Source organism: Entelurus aequoreus, linkage group LG06 (assembly GCF_033978785.1).
Source record: "Entelurus aequoreus isolate RoL-2023_Sb linkage group LG06, RoL_Eaeq_v1.1, whole genome shotgun sequence".
Lineage (NCBI taxonomy): Eukaryota > Metazoa > Chordata > Actinopteri > Syngnathiformes > Syngnathidae > Entelurus > Entelurus aequoreus.
In genome coordinates, this window is record NC_084736.1 from 58,356,524 (window position 1) to 58,378,336 (window position 21,813).

At 43.0% G+C, this 21,813-nt stretch overlaps 1 protein-coding gene across 13 annotated transcripts in view; it reads left to right on the forward strand.

Annotated features, from left to right (window-relative positions):
- The window catches only part of rimbp2b (RIMS binding protein 2b), a 160,536-nt gene that overhangs the window by 52,170 nt on the left and 86,553 nt on the right, over window positions 1-21,813 (forward strand). For 8 of the 13 annotated variants that reach the window (XR_009826569.1, XM_062051074.1, XM_062051076.1 and 5 more), the window contains exon 1: window positions 2,005-2,083. The gene's annotated coding sequence lies outside the window, so the exon portion shown is untranslated. Of the gene's footprint in view, window positions 1-1,999; window positions 2,084-21,813 lie in introns of those variants that run through there. The other 5 variants (XM_062051086.1, XM_062051079.1, XM_062051080.1 and 2 more) reach the window with 3 other exon arrangements.

The window sequence follows — 21,813 nt, forward strand, 5'->3', positions numbered from 1 at the left end:
GCATTATTATGGTACTGTTGTGTATTGTTTTCATAAAAAATAAAATAAAAAATAAAATAAAAAAATAATCGTTTTTGAATCGAGAATCTTGTTGAATTGAAAAAAAAATCGATTTTGATTCGAATCGTGACCCCAAGAATCGATTTTGAATCGAATCGTGGGACACCCAAAGATTCACAGCCCTAGTATATATAATATATACACTACCGTTCAACAGTTTGGGGTCACATTGAAATGTCCTTATTTTTGAAGGAAAAGCACTGTACTTTTCAATGAAGATAACTTTAAACTAGTCTTAACTTTAAAGAAATACACTCTATACATTGCTAATGTGGTAAATGACTATTCTACCTGCAGATGTCTGGTTTTTGGTGCAATATCTACATAGGTGTATAGAGGCCCATTTCCAGCAACTATCACTCCAGTGTTCTAATGGTAAAACGTGTTTGCTCATTGGCTCAGAAGGCTAATTGATGATTAGAAAACCCTTGTGCAATCATGTTCACACATCTGAAAACAGTTTAGCTCGTTACAGAAGCTACAAAACGGACCTTCCTTTGAGCAGATTGAGTTTCTGGAGCATCACATTTGTGGGGTCAATTAAACGCTCAAAAAGGCCAGAAAAAGAGAACTTTCATTTGAAACTCGACAGTCTATTCTTGTTCTTAGAAATGAAGGCTATTCCACAAAATTGTTTGGGTGACCCCAAACTTTTGAACGGTAGTGTATAATGGCCTTATCATACAACCAGTAAGCCATTAACTTAGAGTCTTCCCTCAATAACCTCAGAATTATTGCTTATTAGTAACCCTAACCTTATATGTTCCCCTAGTGTCCAAATAACTCTAAATTAAGTCTTTGTTACTTACCTACTCAGTGGCCTAGTGGTTAGAGTGTCCGCCCTGAGATCGGTAGGTCGTGAGTTCAAACCCCGGCCGAGTCATACCAAAGACTATAAAAATGGGACCCATTACCTCCCTGCTTGGCACTCAGCATCCAGGGTTGCAATTGGGGGTTAAATCACCAAAAATGATTCCCGGGCGCGGCCACCGCTGCTGCTCACTGCTCCCCTCACCTCCCAGGGGGGTGGAACAAGGGGATGGGTCAAATGCAGAGGACAAATTTCACGTGGTGTGACAATCGTTGGTACTTTAACTTTGAACTTTTTAGAATATGTTCCCCGTAACACTTTAGTATGGGGAACATATTCACCATGAATTAGTTGCTTATACTTAAAATATGTTCCCCATACTAAAGTGTTACCAGAATTATTTGGGAATGTCTGGCGGGCCAGATTGAAAAGCTTAACGGGCCTTAATTTGCCCAGGTGTGATTTAAAGTCTAGTCATTTTTTCATGTCATCATATGCATAGGAAGCTTATTTTGGTGTGACTAGGGACCATTGTGTGTGTGTGTGTGTGTGTGTGTGTGTGTGTGTGTGTGTGTGTGTGTGTGTGTGTGTGTGTGTGTGTGTGTGTGTGTGTGTGTGTGTGTGTGTGTGTGTGTGTGTATTGAACTCAAAAACATCCTTTTTTGTGGCCCACTTAGGAGAAAAGCATATGGTGCTGACACAGGCTAAATAAGTCATCATCCATATGGAAGTGATGTAGACTTTGTTTTGTTACAAGGTGAGTGTTGTTTTCAGAAGCTCATGCCAGCGCTTGATGGAATGAAATCGGGAAATCCACAGGACTCGGGGGTGATTTGAGGTGATACTTCGTTTTGTGTGACCTAATATCCGCTGACAAGAGACGCAGCACACATCAGGACCGATCAGAAAAATGTATAAAGACAAACTTTTAATGTTATCACTCTGAAATGAAGATTTTAGTACGCAAACACAATAGAAGAGGCTTAGGTTTTATTATACTTCTTACTTTTTAAACGTTGCCCCTTGGTATCCTTTTGTTTACTTGTTTTATGGCAACACCGCAACAAATTATCTCCGGACCTTTTTATTCTGGACTGATCAGAAGCCGTGCAATGTTTTCTGTTCCAGGAGACCGAGATCAGCGCCAAGAGAAAGGAGTGCAAATCGCTCGAGGCGGAGGTGAAGAGAAGAAATCAAACATGTCAGACTTTGGTAAGTGTTTGAAAAATACACCTTGGCCCTCTGAGTGAGAAAAAAAATTGATACGGGCTCTTAAATATCCCCTCTGATAAAATGAGTTTCCATCTTTCTGTAATGATAGCTTGATTCTCAAGAGGCGATGACAGAAATTGACAAATGGTAGCAATTAACACGGCGGTGTCCGGCAGAGAACGCGGACTTGCTTGCAGCAGCAGTCAAGAGTGAGGAGGCGTTGTAAAAAAGAGCAAGCGTGGAGGTGTTCATTCCATACCTTTCGCATTTCAAAATACGGCAAAATGGTTATTTTTCATCACATGACGCCGTGGAATTTAGAAAAAAAAAAAAAAAATCATGGCTGAGACAGGACTCGAATCCATGTCCTGTTTTCGCGAACCACTAAGCCAGGGGTCGGCAACCCAAAATGTTGAAAGAGCCATATTGGACCAACAATACAAAAAACAAATCTGTATGGAACCTGTCAACACTGATGACATTTATTAAACAGACAAGAAGCAAGGAATCCTGCAGAGACAGAGCTCAATTTAGCTCATTAGGAGAACGCATGGCGCTGAACACTTAGTCACAGTCTCGCCCAAGCTCTAAGGTACAGCTACCGCGTCCCTCTATTTATTCAGGAGTTCCCCAGTCAACTGAGGCCGCCTCTAAAAGGAGTGGTCACATATATCGTGCAAAGCAGCTCCAGTACGCACAATACGTGACGGAATGTGCTGGGCCTTGTGATTTCGCCTTGTCTCTGCTTCGTCTGCGTGCTGTCGTCTTATCTTCGTTGAGGTCCTTGAAGTCCTTGGCTATTAGCGGGCTAAAACAAAGATAACAGCTGAGGCCACCCCTCAGAAAAGAAGTGTTGTCCTTGCACAGATAGAAAAAGTAAAGCTTGAGCACAATAGCTAATAACTATAGCAACGGACTTTAAGCATGCTAAAGTTGTGTGATAATATATATACATGATTATTCTAACAGAACCGCAAAAAATGAAAACAATTATTTAAGTCTTATAAGGAAAGCAGCACATGACATAAGTGTCTATATTGGCTATAATAGCCTACTATCAAAATGACTATGTGTCGCAGGCTTGACAGAAATGTTGAAATGTAATATTTATTCTACACAATTTTACCACAATGGAAACCAGAAGGTGAGATAACTCCTGAAAATGACTGGCTTTTAATGGCCAAAGGTACAGATGTGTGTGTCCAAGTTAAAGGAAATGGCAGGCTGTCTTCTTTTAATAGATTTATTACAATCTTTGGCAAGCTAGGTCATGTTTGCTGTGGTCTGGAACAACATGGCACACAAACAACTATCTGAAATGCAGCCAATATTATATACAGATAATGTGTCATGAGGCATTCAAAACTAAATTATATACAAAGAGGATAAAAGTAAAGGATATCAAATGAGCTCAAATATACCTACAAACGAGGTATAATGATGCAATATGTACATACAGCTAGCCTAAATAGCATGTTAGCATTGATTAGCTTGCAGTCATGCGCCGACCAAATATGCCTGATTAGCTCTCCAACAAGTCAATAACATCAACAAAGCGCACCTTTGTGCATTCACGCACAGCATAAAACGTTTGGTGGACAAAATGAGACAAAGAAGGAATGGAAGATTTTATATGTAAACAAACTGTTGCGCCACAGTCCACACTATGGTGAGTTCAAAAACCGCCAAAATCAGTAGGACAAAACGATGTTTACCAAATACTCTCATCAGTGAAGCATACACACAAACATATTAAACGGTGGGCTTTCTAACAATTGGGAAGGTTTGTGTCATGTTTGTCCTCAAACAAAAAACATACTAAAACAAAAACAAAAAAGTTTTTCCCCCATCTTTTTCCATTTTCAATCCAGGGAGCCACTAGGGCGGCACTAAAGAGCCGCGGGTTGCTGACCCCCGCGCTAAGCTATCTACTCTGACACACATGCCCAGCAGTTAATGGGTTTAAGATAAGATTTCCTAGTGAGGAACCCTGTGATATTGCCCGAATGGAAATAAAAACGATTCTGGGTTCCCCACCAGAGCTTATAGTCGAGACATTCTTCAGGCTGCTCCTGTCAGTCCTTACTGGAAGTAACAGAAAGCAAGTGATAGTGTGAGCAGCTGCTTTATCTTATGAGGGGCCGTTAGGGACATGATTCAGAATGACCTCTTGCATACACTACTGAAATGCTCTCACATAAACAAATGAAATGTTTTTCTCTCACACACACTACTGAAACACTTTTATACACACTACTGAAATGCTCTCACGTAAACAACTGACATTTTTTTCTCTCACACACACTACTGAAACTCTCTTATACACACTACTGAAATGCTCTAAATAAACTACTGAAATGCTCTCACATACACTACTGAAATGCTCTCACATACACTACTGAAAAGCTCTCACATACACTACTGAAAAGCTCTCACATACACTACTGAAATACTCTCACATACACTACTGAAAATCTCTCACATACACTACTGAAATCCTCTAGGCCAGGGGTCGGCAACCTTTACCACTCAAAGAGCCATTTTGGCAAGTTTCACAAATTAAAGAAAGTAAGGGGAGCCACAAAAAAAATTTAAAAATTTAAAATGAAAAACACCGCATACAAAGCTTAAACGCTTTGTGCTATGTTAACTAGGGGTCTCCGACACACGCACCGGCACGCACTTTAATGTGGAAATTTGATGTTAGTGCAGCCCGCGAGTTTTGAATGAATGGCGCTTGATAGCGTCATACTTGCCAACCCTCTCATTTTTCCCGGGAGACTCCCGAATATCAGAGCGTGATGACACTGCATTTGGCGCCCTCTACAGTCTGCCCTAACAGTGTACCTGCTCGACCACACGTAGTATGCAATTTCAGCTTGCTCACATAAGTGACAGCAAGGCGTACTAACTCAGCAGCCACACATCTTACACTGACAGTACCAATACCCAGAATCCCATGCAGCCCTAACTCTTACCCTCAACCAACGCACGGAGAGGGGGGGGTTGATGTGTGGGGGGATTTGGTGGTAGCGGGGGTGTATAATGTAGACCGGAAGAGTTAGGGCTGCATGGGATTCTGGGTAATGGTTGTGTTGTGTTTATGTTGTGTTACGGTGGGATGTTCTCCAGAAATGTGTTTTTCATTCTTTTTTGGTGTGGGTTCACAGTGTGGCGCATATTTGTAACGTAACAATGTTAAAGTTGTTTGATACGGCTACCGTCAGTGTAAGCTGTGTGGCTGATGAGTAAGTATGCTTTGCTGTCTCCTGTGTGTGCAAGTAATAACAACATGCAACATGTGGCTGGACTGGCACGCTGTATGTAAATGCTATAGAGGACAATTACTGCAGTGCAATTAGGGCACGCCCTTTATTTAGTAATTAGAGTGTAAATAGGATTATTTTTTCCCTGGGAGTAATCTATGAGGGACACTGAGATCCATAAATCTCCTGGGAAAATCGGGGGGGGGGTCGGCATGCATGTAGCTGAGCCGCATCAGAGTGGTCAAGGAGCCGCATACGGCTCCGGAGCCGCGGGTTGCCGACCCCTGCTCTAGGCAGATATAAAAAGTCTTCTATATGTCAAGATATTTACACAAAGTTTGGATTTTTCGGAGAGATGTCTTCTTTGATGTCTTCGTGTCCATCCATCTCGCTTGCTTGGTTGATTTGAATGAATCATGTAACATGCGACTCGCCGCACTCCTTCCATGAGCCCACCTTCTAGTGTTGCCAAGGCTTAAGTCGAGCTGACCTGATCGCTGCAGTTTAGCAGCAGTACTGGAAAGTTGTGTTTTGTTGTGTGAAGCGCATAACGAAAACTACATTGGAAAGACGCCTTAAAAGAAGGACAAAGTTTTTTTACGTCAAAAACCAAAAGGTTGACAGGTATGGTTTGTGCAAGGCTCAAGGCTAGCCCTCTACGACCCAGCGCCACCATCCATTCTGCTGGAAAATATACAGTCCTTGGAAAACAAACTGGACTATTGAAGGCTGCAGAGGATCATGCAAAGAGAGATGAGAGAATGTTTTGTTTTTGTTTTTATACGGGAAACCTTCGGCTGTTCAGTTCTACAGAGCCCGACTTAGGCTACGGTGTCCACACAGCAGGGTAGGAAGTCCAATTCGGATTTTCTTTGTCAACTCTGATCTTTTTATGTACCGTATTTTCCGAACTACAAGACGCTACTTTTTTCCAACACTTTGAAACCTGCGGCTTAGAAAACTGTGCGGATAATTTATGGATTTTTCTTCACTAGCGTCCATAATGTTTTGCATTCAACAAGTAGTTCTCATATTACACCGGCAGAGAAAAATGGTGATATTGTTTGGGTTTTGGCGCCATCTTTAGGACGAGTTTTCTCGCTGCAAGTTGAAAATATACCACCTGTTTCGTGCCTTGAACCGGAAGTATAACAGGCCATAACGTTTCTGCTCAAAAGGATTCTTCCTTCATCACTCCAAGCAGCGTTTGTAAGTTTTGCAATATAACTAAAACTATTCATATTTACTTAACCATCCTATTTTGGATGTCTGTAGGAGTGTTGTCATGCATATTTGTATGTGCTAATGTAATCAAGCTAGCGTTGTTACCATTAGTGAATATGCAAATACATTTACAAGTGTCTGTGTTAGTATTATTAACTTACAATGGCATTCTTTTTGTATAGTTTGTTTTATAAATTTACCAAAACATCACCATGGAGTTATTGAGCCTGTTACCATTAGCTGATTAGGGAGCTAACTTCCGCAGCTAGTGGGTCCATGGCGATGACTTCTGTTTTGTTGGATCAACCGTTTTACTACAGTGTGAAAGACACCGTTTGGAAGTAATTAAGGTATGTAAATAAATATTTACAAAATATTTCGTACCGGTGTATATATATGCAGCTAATATATGTAAAAATATTTTTTTCTCCTAAAATTTGATGGGTACAGTTTAAATACCGGCGCACCATAATAATACTCATATGTTGAAGCACAGTACAATCCATCAAGAGGTGCGGCTTCATAGCTTACCAAAGTTGTACTAAAACATTTTATAGATTTTTGAGCGCCATGTGTAATGTTCTATATTTTCAATGGAACATATAAAATGTTGGTGTTGTTTACTTGAGTCATATTGCAGTCTACACGTACGCATCTCTTATGTTTGACTGCCATCTGCTGGTCACACTTATCATTTCACCATGTACCAAATAAAATAGCTTCGAGGTCGGTTCTCACAACCAGAATTATTCCATACATTAGACGCACCGGGTTATAAGGCGCACTGTCGAGTTTTGAGAGAGAAAAAACGATTTTAAGTGCGCCTTATAGTCCGGAAAATACGGTACATGCCATCTCATATTGCACCGTTTTGATCGACACTGTCAGCAAGGTATTCATGAACTATTTGATTGTGATACCGGGTCAAGCGACAGTATACTGCACCATACTGAAAGGTTTTTCTAAAAATTTGATAATCTTATTAGGATACATAAGAGTGCAAACAATACAATAACATTGATAAATATGATCAGATACATCAGTGGTCCCCAAAAACCGGGCCGATTGGTACCGGGCCGCGCAAGAAATAAAAAAAAAAAAAAAAAAAAAAAAAAATTGTTTTAATTAAAGGCCTACTGAAATGAATTTTTTTTATTTAAACGGGGATAGCAGATCTATTCTATGTGTCATACTTGATCATTTCGCGATATTGCCATATTTTTGCTGAAAGGATTTAGTATAGAACAACGACGATAAAGATTGCAACTTTTGGTATCTGATAAAAAAAAGGCTTGCACCTACCGGAAGTAGCGTGACGTAGTCAGTTGAACATATACGCAAAGTTCCCTATTGTTTACAATGATGGCCGCATGAAGTGAGAGAGATTCGGACCGAGAAAGCGACAATTTCCCCATTAATTTGAGCGAGGATGAAAGATTTGTGGATGAGTAAAGTGCAAGTGAAGGACTAGTGGGGAGTTGAAGCTATTCAGATAGGGAAGATGCTGTGAGAGCCGGGGGTGACCTGATATTCAGCTGGGAATGACTACAACAGTAAATAAACACAAGACATATATATACTCTATTAGCCACAACACAACCAGGCTTATATTTAATATGCCACAAATTAATCCTGCATAAAAACACCTGCGTGTTTGTTATGCTAGCTCCTAGCTCCTCTGCTAGCTCCTAGCTCCATAGAACACGCCAATACAATTCAAACACCTGATCAACACACACAATCACTCAGCCCAAAAGACCGTTTACCTAACCCAAGGTTCATAAAGCTTATATATTTTTAAAAAGTTACGTACGTGACGCGCACATACGGTCAAGTTATCGAATGTTTAGCAGCCAAGGCTGCATACTCACGGTACCTGATATTCAGCTGGGAATGACTACAACAGTAAATAAACACAAGACATATATATACTCTATTAGCCACAACACAACCAGGCTTATATTTAATATGCCACAAATTAATCCTGCATAATAACACCTGCGTGTTTGTTATGCTAGCTCCTAGCTCCTCTGCTAGCTCCTAGCTCCATAGAACACGCCAATACAATTCAAACACCCGATCAACACACACAATCACTCAGCCCAAAAGACCGTTCACCTAACCCAAGGTTCATAAAGCTTATATATTTTTAAAAAGTTACGTACGTGACGCGCACTTACGGTACGGTACGTGTTATGCTAGCTCCTAGCTCCTCTGCTAGCTCCTAGCTCCATAGAACACGCCAATACAATTCAAACACATGATCAACACACACAATCACTCAGCCCAAAAGACCGTTCACCTAACCCAAGGTTCATAAAGCTTATATATTTTAAAAAAGTTACGTACATACGCAAAAAAAAGCCAAAGCTGCATACTCACAGTAGCACGTCTGCGTCTTTGTCATCCAAATCAAAGTAATCCTGGTAAGAGTCTGTGTTGTCCCAGTTCTCTACAGGCGTCTGTGTATCCAAATCAAAAGTCCTCCTGGTTAGAGTCTCTGTTATCCGAGTTCTTCCATCTTGACTGCATCTTTCGGGAATGTAAACAAAGAAGCGCCGGCTGTGTACTGTTGTGGCTGACTACGTTCGAAAAATACGTCCATTTCGCACCGACAACTTTCTTCTTTGCTTGCTTGGCTTCCTTCTCCATAATGCAATGAACATGATTGAAACAGATTCACGAACACAGATGTCCAGAATACTGTGGAATTATGAAATGAAAACAGAGCTTTTTCGTACCGGCTTCAATGTGGAAGGCATACCCGTGTTCGTCGGGCTACGTCACGCGCATACGTCATCCTCAGAGGCGTTTCGAACCGGAAGTTTAGCGGCAAATTTAAAATGTCACTTTATAAGTTAACCCGGCCGTATTGGCATGTGTTATAATGTTAAGATTTCATCATTGATATATAAACTATCAGACTGCGTGGTCGGTAGTAGTGGGTTTCAGTAGGCCTTTAAATCAATATAAAAAACATAATATATACATATTGTGTATGTGTATGTCAATATAGATCAATACAGTCTGCAGGGATACAGTCCGTAAGCACACATGATTGTATTTCTTTATGAAAAAAAACAAAAAAACACGATGGGACAAATTTTCAAGCGTTGACCGGTCCCCAGGTACAAAAAGGTTGGGGACCACTGAGATACATGGTTACTGTTTTGATACAGCTATAAACCATCTCCATATCGTTCGAGTGTATTCCTAATAGACGTGCTGTTTTCATTCTGTTTGGTTCTGTTACTTTCCCAACTTCAACCGGGTGATGTTTTTATTAAGAGAGTAAGAGCTACTGTGAAGAAGGTTTCCTACCACAACATAAACTTAATATGGTCTTAGGGGTTTTACCTCTGTAGACTGAAAACACAGTTGCCTCTGTTATTATTATCTTTTTATATTACAGGCCGTTATGTTCTCGTTTATTCTGAGAGAATGTGACTAACCGCTGCCTTAATGTGCCAGCAGTGACTCTTTAAGCAAATTGTCGAATTGACTAGAGTTAACATGTATTCAAGTCCACATTTATCGGTTTGACTGTTAGATAATGTAGAAAGCCTTTAGATTACATTTGAGTTGAACCTGTGGAAGCAAGGGTAGGCAGAGAGTATAGTGGGTGACCTGGAGGTTGAGCGTTCCGATGAATAAGAACGGACCTGGGGGATGTACAGCAGTCATTTAGATGCCACTATGAATTCATCTTCTCATGTAACTCTTCTTGAGACCAGCTCTTTGTATGTGGTTCTCTGACACAAATAAACACTCCATTAGGAGTCTTTTCCTTGCAGCACTCCTCTCAAATTCCAGGCCCTCAGATGCACTTCCCTTCCCACCCATTGTCAGCCCACTGAGGCCAGGCGTACATGCATGCATGCCCCCCCCCAAAGGACAAACTGTCCCCAAATGGCATGCAGAAATGGCCGGTTCTACACAGACCTCAGCACAGCACTTCGCCTACACCAGGGGTGTGCAAACTACGTCCCCTTAATCCGGCCCGCCAAACATTAGGACGGCGTGGCGCGGTTGGGAGAGTGGCCGTGCCAGCAACCTGAGGGGTTCCCTGGTTCAATCCCCAGCTTCTACCAACCTAGAAACGTCCGTTGTGTCCTTGAGCAAGACACTTCACCCCTGCTCCTGACGGGTCTTGGTTAGGGCCTTGCATGGCAGCTCCCGCCATCAGTGTGTGAATGAATGGGTGAATGTGGAAATAGTGTCAAAGCGCTTTGAGTACCTTGAAGGTAGAAAAGCGCGATACAAGTATGACCCATTTAGCATTTACCATTTAAAACAGAATAGAGCAAAGATCTGTTTTAAAAATTGCCACAGGAAAACTGATTCTAGACTTTGATGCACTGACAACAACACTGCTCCCACTTAAAGAGAATGTAAGTGTTAACCCTTTAATACTATTTGTATGTTTCTTTGTGTCAGGTTCAAACACTGATGACATCTATTAAATCAGACAAGAAGCAAGGAATCATGCAGAGACAGAGTTCAATTTAGCTCATGAGGAGAACGCATGGAGCTGCACACTTAGTCACAGTCTCGCCCTACGCTCTAAGGTTCAGCTCCTGCGTCCCTCTTTGTATTCAGAGTTCCATAGTCAACATCACTGAGGCCGCCTCTAAAAGGAGTGGTCACATATATTATGCAAAGCAGGTCTAGGATGCACAGTACGTGACGGAATGTGCTGGGGGCCTTGTGATTTCGCCTTGTCCCCGCTTCGTCTGCGTGTTGTCATCTTATCTTCGTTGAGGTCCTTGAAGTCTCTGCTTCGTCTGCGTGCTGTCATCTTATCTTCGTTGAGGTCCTTGAAGTCTCTGCTTCGTCTGCGTGCTGTCATCTTATCTTCGTTGAGGTCGTTGAAGTCCTTGGCTGTTAGCGGGCTAAAACAAAGATAACATCTGTGGCTGAGGCCACCCCTCAGACAAGAAGTTTTGTCCTTGCATAGATTAGAAAAGTCTAACTTGAGCACAATAGCTAATAACTAAAGCAACGGACTTTAAGCATGCTAAAGTTAGTGTGATAATACATACATAATTATTCTAACACTTTGATGATATGATATTGTTGAAAATAGATGTATTATGGTTCAAATAGCCCATGTTTGAGAAGTCTACTCTTAAGTTCCAGCTGGTATGCTGTGACGCGTTCCTATATTAATCAATCAAGCAATCAACGTGTATTTATATAGCCCTTAATCACAAGTGTCTCAAAGGGCCGCACAAGCCACAACGACATCCTCGGCTCAGATCCCACTCCAGGGCAAGCAAAAAACTCAACCCAATGGGATACAATGAGAAACCTTGGAGGGGCGACCGGTGCAATGGACGTCGAGTGGATCTAGTTAATAGTGTGAGAGTCCAGTCCATAGTGGGGGCCAGCAGGGGATCATCTTGAGTGGAGACAAGTCAGCAGCGCAGAGACGTCCCCAACGGATGCACAGGTGAGTGGTCCACCCCGGGTCCCGACTTTGAACAGCTAGCGCTTCATCTGTGGTCTCCTGATAACCTCTCCACGCAGGAGAGTGGGGCAGAGCAGAAAAGAGACGGTCTAAAAGGGGGGTCTAATTAAAGGCTAGTGTATACAAATTAGTTTTAAGATGGGACTTAAATGCTTTTACTATATGCTTCTACTATATGACCACTTTCATCAAAACCCTAGACTTTGGGCTGTCAAATTTGGGATTTTAACGCATGTGAATAATCACAAAAGATCACTACATTAATCATGTATCAACACAGATTCATCGGGCAATTTATTTTCACTGCATATGCTCTCTACCTTAGCCACGGATGGTTACCTAGAAGGCGGCGTGGGTTGCTACACGGTCAGTGATCAAGTACGCCCTTGCTAACATGAGGGAGGAGACTTCCGACTGGTGTGCTTTGTGCAGAGCCACCTCTCCCTGTAGGCAAAACACACCTCATGCGTAGGTCCCCGTTTTGCGCAAACAAAACCATGTAAAAAGTAAATTAATGAAGTTCGAGGCACTTAATATTAAAATGTTACCACAACTGCATTCCTAGTCCCTTGTTACTCAGTTCTGCCTGTGGCAACCATGGATCTGTGACAAATGTTGCTTCAAAGTAAACCTAGATGGCACTTTAGATAAAGCTTTTATCAAGTTTATCAAGTTTAAAAATAAATAAATAATGCACATTCAAGTAAAACATTAAAGGCCTACTGAAATGCGATTTTCTTATTTAAACGGGGATAGCAGGTCCATTCTGTGTGTCATACTTGATCATTTCGCGATATTGCCATATTTTTGCTGAAAGGATTTAGTAGAGAACATCGACGATAAAGTTCGCAACTTTTGGTCGCTGATAAAAAAGCCTTGCCTGTACCGGAAGTAGCAGACGATATGCGCGTGATGCCACAGGTTGTGGAGCGCCTCACATCTGCACATTGTTTACAATCATGGCCACCAGCAGCGAGAGCGATTCGGACCGAGAAAGCGACGATTTCCCCATTAATTTGAGCGAGGATGAAATATTTGTGGATGAGGAAAGTGAGAGTGAAGGACTAGAGGGCAGTGCAAGCGATTCAGATAGGGAAGATGCTGTGAGAGGCGGGTGGGACCTGATATTCAGCTGGGAATAACTACAACAGTAAATAAACACAAGACATATATATATACTCTATTAGCCACAACACAACCAGGCTTATATTTAATATGCCACAAATTAATCCCGCATAACAAACACCTCCCCCTCCCGTCCATATAACCCGCCAGTACAAATCAAACACCCGCACAACACACTCAATACCACAGCCCAAAGTACCGTTCACCTCCGCAAAGTTCATACAGCACATATATTTCCCTAAAGTTACGTACGTGACATGCACATAGCGGCACGCACATACGGGCAAGCGATCACATGTTTGGAAGCCAAAGCTGCGTACTCACGGTACCGCGTCTGCGCATCCAACTCAAAGTCCTCCTGGTAAGAGTCTCTGTTGTCCCAGTTCTCCACAGGCCAATGGTAAAGCTTGACTGTCATCTTTCGGGAATGTAAACAATGAAACACAGACTACGGGTTTGTGTTGCTGCAGCCTGCCGCTAATACACCACTTCCCACCTACAGCTTTCTTCTTTGCTGTCTCCATTGTCCATTGAACAAATTGCAAAAGATTCACCAACACAGATGTCCAGAATACTGTGGAATTTTGCGATGGAAACAGACGACTTAATAGCGGGCCACCGTGCTGTCCCAAAATGTCCGCTACAATCCGTGACGTCACGCGCAGGCGTCATCATACCGAGACGTTTTCAGCAGGATATTTCGCGGGAAATTTAAAATTGCACTTTAGTAATCTAACCCGGCCGTATTGGCATGTGTTGCAATGTTAAGATTTCATCATTGATATATAAACTATCAGACTGTGTGGTCGGTAGTAGTGGGTTTCAGTAGGCCTTTAAACGAATGGTTTGAGTATGAGATTTTGAAATAAAATTGCATTTAATGTCAAAATATGGGTTGTTTTTCAAAGGTATCTTAAATTATGCAACTAAGACATTTAGTGCGATTAATCACAATTCAAAAGTGTGATCAATCTGACGTTAGAACTTGTTTGACAGCACACAACTTGGTATAGGACACTGGTTTAGACATAGCTTTTTCTGATCACCTCAGTATGAATAAGTTCATACTTGCCATTAACCTGATTAAAAGGCGTGTAGTTGAATGTAACATTTCCCTGGCTGGTCATGTTACGCTTCACATTTTCATAGAAACAGTTTATTTCCCTTTTAGCTGAACAAATAGCATGCCATGAGTACTTAAAGTGTTACTGTAAAGTCTTCTTCAAGTTTGTATGTCATGTCTGTTAATATATGTTCAGTTACCGAGTGTACACATCGTCTGTGGGAGTGACAGCACACACAGCCATTGCCATCTGGCACCTCCACCCTCCGGCGAATGAAGTGTGCGTCGCTAGACCCTTGGCGGTGCTGTTACCGTGGCAACCGGCATCGGCTTTGCAAGTGTCACTCGAATATGTACCGTATCAGTGCTAATCAAAGATCAATACGTGGGCAGACGCCAGGGAGAGTCAACAAGAGGAGGGACTGCAGAGTGTCTCTGTCCTCTCACACTGAGCTCCCTCGCTGGCGTTGGTAGCACGCAGTCGTGTTCCCTTTAGCTTTCATGGCACGCTGTTTGCAAACACAACGCCTTCTGTTAAAAGTGTGATTGGCAGCGCTTGTATATCAGCCTCACGCCGTGCATTACAGTATATCAACACGCACATTCTTGCCCGTCCAAAGATTGCCTGTTCTCTCTCAGAATCAGAATCGGAATCAGAAATACTTTATTAAACCCCGAGGGGAAATTAAGATTTTCAGCACAATCCCATTCAAGATCAGACAAACATTACAGGGAGACAGAACAGGATCGCTGACGGGTCTGCCAACTTCCGGCGCCCCTTACAACTCGGAGCTGTATCCTATCCAGAAGTTCGCGGATGACACAGCCATCGTCGGGTGTATCAGGGACGGCAGAGAGGAGGAGTTTCGGAGCCTGTTGAGGGACTTTGCTGTCTGGTGCCACAGAAACCTCTTGCAGCTCAATCCGTCAAAGACCAAGGAGCTGGTCTTTGACTTTGGGAGGTCGAGTCCAAGGTCACAACCTATTGTGATCGAGGGAGTCGAGGTTACAGACCGTGGACTCATTCAAGTACCTAGGGGTGTGGGTGGATAATAAGATTGACTGAACTGTTAACACGGACCACTTGTACAGGAAAGGACAGAGCAGGCTGTACTTCCTGAGGAGGCTGCGCTCCTTCAACATTTGCAAAAAACTCTTCTGGATGTACTACCAGTCTGTGGTTGCCAGTGTTCTGTTCTACATTGTAGTGTGCTGGGGGGGGGGGCAGTACGTCTAAGAAGGACAGCTCCAGACTTGAAAAACTGATCAGGCGGGCCGGCTCTACGATCGGAATAAAACTGGACTATGGTGACATGGCAGAGAAGAGAACTGTGGAAAAACTACTGAGCATCATCAACCTCTGCATACCGTTATCAGTAGCCAGAGGAGCCTGTTCAGTGCTAGACTGCTTCATCCCAAATGCAGGACTAATAGACTCAAAAACTCCTTTGTCCCACACGCCATCAGACTGTACAACTACTCTCTGGGGGTGGGGGGGGGGTGGGGGGGTACTAGGATGATAGGGGATGCAACAAATTCAGTCTAAGCCTAGGCCCCTGGAGAGGCGGTCTGGACTGAGGCCAATGGGGGAAAAAAAACTCATAGCTACAGCACACAAACATGTGTGTAAGAGGGAAACATCAAAGAACTCAAAGGACATTAAAGACATTAAAAGAGCAGAGCTGATGCAACCAGCCACAAAAGTAAAACAAAAACAACAACAACAAAAAATATATATATACACTGTTGACTTGGAGAAGGCATTCGACCGTGTACCCCGGGAAGTCCTGTGGGGAGTGCTCAGAGAGTATGGGGTAACGGACTGTCTTATTGTGGCGGTTTGCTCCCTGTATAATCAGTGTCAGAGCTTGGTCCGCATTGCCGGCAGTAAGTTGGACTCGTTTCCAGTGAGGGTTGGACTCCGCCAAGGCTGCCCTTTGTCACCGATTCTGTTCATAACCTTTATGGACAGAATTTCTAGGCGCAGTCAGGACGTTGAGGGTATCTGGTTTGGTGGCTGCAGGATTAGGTCTCTGCTATTCGCAGATGATGTGGTCCTGATGGCTTCATCTGGCCAAGATCTTCAGCTCTCACTGGATCGGTTCGCAGCCGAGTGTGAAGCGACTGGGATGGGAATCAGCACCTCCAAATCCGAATTCATGGTTCTCGCCTGGAAAAGGGTGGAGTGCCATCTCCGGGTTGGGGAGGAGATCTTGCCCCAAGTGGAGGAGTTCAAGTACCTCGGAGTCTTGTTCACGAGTGAGGGAAGAGTGGATCGTGAGATCGACAGGCAGATCGGTGCAGCGTCTTCAGTAATGTGGACGCTATATCGAGCTGAGCCGGAAGGCAAAGCTCTCGATTTACCGGTCGATCTACGTTCCCATCCTCACCTATGGTCATGAGCTTTGGGTCATGAAAGACAAGATCACGGGTACAAGCGGCCGAAATGAGTTTCCTCCGCCGGGTGGCGGGGCTCTCCCTTAGAGATAGGGTGAGAAGCTCTGTCATCCGGGAGGAGCTCAAAGTAAAGCCGCTGCTCCTCCACATCGAGAGGAGCCAGATGAGATGGTTTGGGCATCTGGTCAGGATGCCACCCGAACGCCTCCCTAGGGAGGTGTTTCGGGCACGTCCGACCGGTAGGAGGCCACGGGGAAGACCCTGGACACGTTGGGAAGACTATCTCTCCCGGCTGGCCTGGAAACGCCTCGGGATCCCTCGGGAGGAGCTGGACGAAGTGGCTGGGGAGAGGGAAGTCTGGGCTTCCCTGCTTAGGATGCTGCCCCCACGACCCGACCTCAGATAAGCGGAAGAAGCTGGATGGATGGATGGAATATATACCCTGTGGTGGCTTCTGCGGTGTTCCACGCCATCGTCTGCTGGGGAGGAGACAGGAGAAGACCCAACAAAGCAACCAAGAGAGCCGACTCCACCCTCTCGGCCAGTGTTCAGTCCGCATGGATGAGCGAGGATGCGTCCAAGGAGACCGAGGTGTCCGATACCTGCTCATTCAGCCAAGACACTGTGAAGCTTGTCCGTCCCAGCGCTCAGTCTCTTCATCCGCATCTCCTCCAGTCTCTCCAAACGGACTCTGGTGTGGCGGAGACCCAGCAGCTGGTCTCCATGGCCAAAAGGCTCCAGGGAGGCAGATCCAAAAGTTCACAAAAAAGCACCGCAGAAGTCACGAAAGTGCCACCCCTTGTCACAGAGTCCCAAAGGGTCCCGAACCCAAAGACCAAAAAACACACATGAAAACAAGAGGGAAACATCAGGACCACAAAAGGATGACACAAGAGCACAGAGCTCCTGCCACCAGCAGCCACTAGCGCCATCTTAGGGAAAAAACAGTATCATATGTAACGTTTGGATTTCCACTTTTAATTGACAAGTTCAATACGCTGACTGGTTCAGGATCTTTTGGACAAAGACAAATAGTGTGTTGTTATGCGTGTGTTTGTGTACATGCCTCTACCGAGGCTGCTTAAACTGCATCCAGCCAGCTTAGAGAAAGTGGAATGTTTGCTTTATTGGTCTGTCAAATGGCACCACTGATTCATCCGTCAGTCTGGTGGATGTTAAGCACACATCTGTGGCCATGAGTCAGGCCGTGTCTAGACGTAACCCACGCGATTAGGAACCAAGCCTATCAATACTCTGCAATTGCACTTTTATTATTCATATGCTGTAATTTCACTGAGGGGAATCATTGCGGTGTTTTCTACATTGTTAGATTATGGTGGTTGCATCTGTTAAAACATTGAGGGCTCAAGAATCAGCTAGATAACTTGTTCCAGACAATTTTGTGTTTTTTACTGTTCTTCCAATGTATACTATGGTTGTACAGTATACCGGTACTGGTATAGTATCGCGCTACTAATGAATCAAAAACGGTACTATACTCTGTTTGAAAAGTACCGATTCCCAGGCATGACGGCGCATCGTCACGTCATGACATTGCTGGTTTTACGAGCAGAGGAGCATGTTCGGAAGCGCACAATCACAGAGTACTTACAAGCAGACACGGTGTGTAGACAGAAAATGGAAAACGGACGCATTTTGGCCTAAAAACTAACGTTAAAGGTGAAGTTATAACTAGGGATGATGTTTGATTAGAAATTATCGAGTTCGAGCCCATTATCGAATCCTCTTATCGAACCGATTCCTTATCGATTCTCTTATCGAATCCAGCTAGGTTGTTGTATAAGGAAAAAAACACAATATGCCTAAAATAAAAGCTCACTTTTATTTTATTAGAAAAAAATAAAATACATTTAAAAAATAAATATTGACTGTTACCCCCCTAAAAAAATAAAAAAAATAAATATTGACTGTTGTTACCCAAAGTATATTAAGTGGGATTTTTCAGAAAAACAAATATATACAGTAACACAAAAACAACCTGTCTCTGTGATCACTATAGGTGTATAAATAATAATATAGTGTTAAATAAAATCAGTCCCTTGGGCACAAAACTGAAAATAATACAGCTCTCCAAAAAGTGCACTTCTGCTGCTATTGGAACATACTAACTACACACACAGGCAGACAGCTAACAAACAATCCAAGACGTCTAATAAAGTTCCAAAGGAGATTAATCCATTTAGGCTCTTATTGTTGTTGATCTTGCTTTGTCTTTTCCTATCCTTACTTTTGTCTTGCACTGGACTGTTATTTATTTATTTTTTAAACTGAAATACACAACATGGCAAATGTATAAGCTATGTGATTCAATTAACATACTGAAATGTAATACACAATATGTAAATATTAGCTTCACACAAATATACAGTACTATCATCAAACAAAAAGGGATTAGAGTCCATGGAATCAGTTCTTTTCTTATCGAACAACCGGGAGAATCGGTTTCGAACTTCTTCCCTAGTTATAACACTGAAACGCCCTCAGGAAGAGGTGCTTTAAGACATGGCTAGCTAGTTAGCTGCAAACGTCCATTCCCAGTCTGCAGTGTTTTAGCTACTTCTAAATCACTAATCCTAAATAAAGTACGTTTCCTACAAGTATCATCCCTGCAGGATGAGGAATAGCTAAACAGGCTTCACTACACACCGTAGGAGGATACAATAGCTAACCACTAACAGCAAGCTAGCATCCTGAATGTAAACAAATGCCATGGGCGGATCTACACCTGGCATCCACTGTAATGATACCCAGTATAATAGCGTATCGAGTCGATACTACTATGATTGCATCAATATTTTTTACTGTCACAAAATCTTTTTTCCAATTTTTTAAATTCATATCATGTTTATAAATTTAGGAAATATGTCTCTGTACAGATGAGGACTTTGAATATGACCAATGTATGATCCTGTAACTACTTGGTATCGGATCAATACCTAAATTGGTGGTATCATCCAAAACTAATGTAAAGTATCAAAGGTTGCCCTCTAGTGGGTTCCTCGGACCACCACACACTGCCACGAGAGCCCGGATTTCAGGGTACAACACTGTTTTATTTTCATAAATTGTGGCAGGCTTTTGCTTTCCAGCAAAATGTTTTTTTTTTTAGCTGTGTCTCTCTCTCTCTCTGGCTCCCACTCAAACTCCAACAACGTGTCTCGTTCCGGCTGCTGCTAATAAAGGCGACAGGTGATTAGATAACAAGGCCCACCTGGGCCATCTACTCACCTGTCGCTGTCTTCGAGGCCGGTCCTTGCACACCCCGTTCGGCGGCAGGCCCGCAGGCCACGCCCCCCCTCCACAAAGTGACTATTACATTTTAACAGAAGTGTAGATAGAACATGTTAAAAGAGAAATACAGTAAATGAACAAGTGGATTAATAATCAATTTTTACAGCTTGTCCCTCATAATTTTGACAAAATAATAGAATGATAAATGACACAATATGTTACTGCATACGTCAGCAGACTAATTAGGAGCCTTTGTTTGTTTACTTACTACTAAAAGACAAGTTGTCTTGTATGTTCACTATTTATTTAAGGACTAAATTGTTCTTCAATTGCAATAAGAAACATATGTTTAATTTACCGTAAGATTTTTTTTGTTAAAATAAAGCCAATAATGCCATTTTTGTGGTCCCCTTTATTTAGAAAAGTACCGACAAGTATCGAAATACATTTTGGTACCGGTACTAAAATATTGATATCGGGACAACACTAGAGTACATAGGAATGTTAGTTCTTCAGAGTAAACACCTGGACCCATAGCTAGCACACATTGTAAATAAAGGAATGAATGACTATGAAGAGGACTATCGACGCAATCTTGATTTTCAGACAAAATGCATCTATCTTGTGTGTTTGTGTGCGTCTGCGTGTGTGTTAAATAACAAGAAGGAAAAAGCCAATCTCTGATGCAAGTGTGAGTAACATAATATCGTCCTCAGGCTTCTGTTTCGTCATGGCAGCCTGTCCTTGACAGTTGACGCAGTAATTGTGCTTAATTAATATACCCTTTAAACATGCACAAAAAATCAATACATTTTCCTTCCAGCACCACTTGCATGAGTTCTTTGGCTTAGTTTTTACGTCAAATAGTCTTCCTGACGCAATCGCGTTTGAGAGTTCCGATGGCTGATGGTGTTAGTGCTGCAGTCTAATCAATGTACAGGGAGAGTCATTTTTAAATTGACAGTACTTTGTACTACGTCAGAAATTTTGTGCGAGTGCGGTACTCAGGTCTTTGTTTTTGTAACGTGGTCACAATTTGTGTGCTCTTTAGGGTCCCAAATTGCTGCTTTTGCAAGGTTTGGACACACCCTGAAATATATTGCATGAAACTAAACTTTTGAATGACACTTGTGAAGGTAGGTAGGTAGGTAGGTAGGTCTTTATTGTCATTGCACAAGTACAACGAAACTTTGTTTTCAGCACCAACCCGTTCAAGATGAGACAAACAAACAGTGTACAGGGTTACAGAACAGGAACGCTGATGGGTCGCCACAAAGCGCCCTGTAAAAGATGGGAAAAAGGTAAACGCTGGGGAAGGATGAGTAAAAAAATACAATCTAGACTGGGCTCCTAAGGGAAAAAAACTCCAGAGCAAATCACATATACATATTACAACATACAACTCGAGACTTGCAACAGAGTGGAGGGAGTGGGGGGTAAGGTGGCAGGCTGCAGCTCTTCAGGCACTGCCCAGCCGTCCATCACCCCGAAGGGATTCGCGTCAAGGGCGTTGGATGGGGGTTGGGGTATGTGTGTGTGGCATATATTTTTTGTGGATGCATGTGTGTGTGTGTGTGTAAGCCTGCCGCGTGTCTCTGTTCCGCGGCCTTGGTGTGATTGCAGCCGCCAGTCAGTCCAAAGTCAACAACAACAGGTGTGCGTCCATGAGAGACAAGAAGGGAGTTTGTTGTGTCTTCGCCGCACTGTCCTTCGGGAGAGTCTCGAAGCCAGGGAAGCAATCCAAGTTAGAATGTTTTGTATCCGAGTGCAAATAAAATTTGCTTTTCACTCTAAATTGTCTATGACTGGTCCTCAAATGCATCCTGCGGGGCAGACGGTCCAATGTTATCCAAATCACAAAGTGTCCACAGCTCTGCCCGCATCCTCCAATCCTTTGTGGCAGCTTTGGGGTACTTTGAAGACTGCCAGCAAC